Genomic DNA, 2,537 nt, shown 5'->3' with positions numbered 1-2,537 from the left:
GACAATGGGAACTGTCAGATACAGGCTCTTTTCGCTCCACTCACTGCCCTACAAATAAAGCCTCAGTGGGACCATATTTTGATATATTCACAGATGTGTGGTTTTTTTTTTAAAGGCTTCATTCACTCTGGCAGCAGACTGCAAGTGTCTCAAGAGAAGACTGACACAATAGAACTGTGAAACAAAAGAATCAAATCTTTAGATTTTCAAAAGCCCAAAGTCCTGCTGACAGATGAAAAGAAAAATTTGGAATTACATGCGATAGGGCCAAATGCACATTCTCCTGCCTTCTTATGTGTGAAATGGGAATTCAGGTAAACATGCGAAAGAAGGAATTATACAGGTAGAAGGGTCAGAGAGAGAGAAGTTGGTGATCTTTGAGAGGTGCACCCTGCACCCATCCATCCTCCAAAGCTGGGCCCTGAGGGAACAAACAGACCACAAGACATGGAGGTTGGTGATTATTGGGGATATCTGAGAGTGAACCAGTCTTTCCTTTTTTTGCAGTTGAGATCCAGGGAGGTAATTAATGTGTATATTTCCTAGGCTCATAGGCTCAGTAGAGTAGAAATGATGTATCACATCTAGACAAAGAAGACCAGAGATAAACTGTCAACATGTGAGATGAAAAATTCATACACCCATGAGAGAGGGATGGGAGCAGCTAATGGGATGAAACTGGTGAGGATGCAGAGTTATAAGTGAGGGTGGACAGCTGCTACGATTTGATTCTAGAATGTTCTTCAAAGACCCAGGTATTAAAGGCTTGGTTCCCACCTCATCCATGTGGAAATCAGGAGGTGATGGAAACTTTAAGTGATGGGCCCAGTGTGAGACTTTAAGTCACTTGGATCATTCCCTCAAAGGGAATTGTGAGACTCTTATATTTTATGTCCAGGGCATGAGATGAACGGCTTTGCTTTACCACATGCATCTAGCCTCTCCACCATCCCAAAGCAACGAAGCTGACTGGTCATAGATCAAAACCTCTAAAACTGAGCCAAAATAACCCTTTTGTTTGATTATCTTTGGTATTTGTTACAGAAAACTGACTAAAACAATGAGCAAGGCTAATCTGATGTGTCCACTTAGCAAACATCTGAGGACTTAGGACAGTGGTGGTAAACCTATGGCGTGTGTGCTGCAGCAGGGCATTTGTATCATTGGAAACTCTAAAGGGTTCACCACCACTGACCTGGGACAATGCAGACTTACCAAGCATCTGAGGACCTAGGATAACACAAAACACAGAAACTGATGGCCCATAATGCTGTGGGCCTGCATGGGCCCCTTAGATAGTAGAGAGAGCTGGGGAGTAAGGAAGCCCTTGAGTTGATTGAAGAGATCCTGACTTGATTGAGATGATCTGCAATCAGCTGAGATTACTTAGAGTGCAGATTGGAGATGTAGGTAGACATTGAGGCTAATTATGGGGTAAATAGAAGAAGTTTGTGTCTTGCACATATATGTTTGACCCTAGGACTGATGAACTATACAAGTCTTATTGAGTAAAAGTATGTGAATTGACTTAAAAGTTCCTGTGAATCCTAGACTTCCAGCAGGAAATAGAGAGATCACAGAGGGCAACCATACACAGTGGTACCTCGGTTCATGACTTTAATTTGCTCTACAATTCTGGAAAAGATGGCTGCATTTGTGTTTGTGAGGGAAAGATGGGCCTAGTCAAGTTTGTCACCTGATGCAAATAAAAGCATAATTTTGTTGAACACTTCTGTTTATGAACCAAATTGTTTGCACACAAATGCATTTCTGTCTGAGGGAGAACTATGTTTGATGAATTTGGCCATTTTAGGCAGTGGTCCTGTCAGCACTCCACATTTTCTAAGGAGAGAAGTAGAATCTTCTTGTCCTACAAGAAACCACTGATCATATCAGAAAATCTAGTTTTATTTCACACCACAAGTGTCCACACAGAAACATTTTAAAGTTTTGAAATAGCCATGGACTCTGTGTGTATGTGTGCAGGTGTGTCTGTATGACTCTGTGTGTTTATGCAGAAAATGAAAGGATAGAATGACACCAGGGGCCAGGTCTTCTGCTCATTGAGATGGAGAAACCCCTGCAGGAGATGAGCTCCACAGAGGACAGTAACAAAGGGACAGCAGGAATAATTTTATTGGCAGAAATAGGACCAATTATTTAATGTTACTTGTAAGACTTAAATATAGCTACACTTGCAGGCTGTGAAACATAATGAAATATAAAAGGAGCGGTCAAATTAAGCCCAATTGGCTTTTCCCAAGTTTTCTCATTAATTTCCATTTTCTCTGTTTGCATCCCATATGTCATCTTTGCACAAATTCAGTGAAAACTGGCAGGGAAGGTATGAAGAAAAATGCATGGAGAAGTGTCATTGTTTTCACTTGCTCTGCAAAACAGGAATGGGGGAGGGAAGACTAAATTATTTGATTTTAGAAGTGTTAAATAAAAATTACAGCTCGGGACTAAACTCCTTCACTAGGCACTAACAGATTCCACTAAAAATGGAGTTGCTCATGCTAAAGTTTTGAGATATG

The sequence above is a fragment of the Chinchilla lanigera genome, unplaced genomic scaffold, assembly GCF_000276665.1.
Source record: "Chinchilla lanigera isolate Chin_1 unplaced genomic scaffold, ChiLan1.0 scaffold00007, whole genome shotgun sequence".
Taxonomy (NCBI): Eukaryota; Metazoa; Chordata; class Mammalia; order Rodentia; family Chinchillidae; genus Chinchilla; species Chinchilla lanigera.
The sequence above is the reverse complement of the archived record's forward strand: the minus strand, read 5'-3'. Positions refer to the sequence as shown.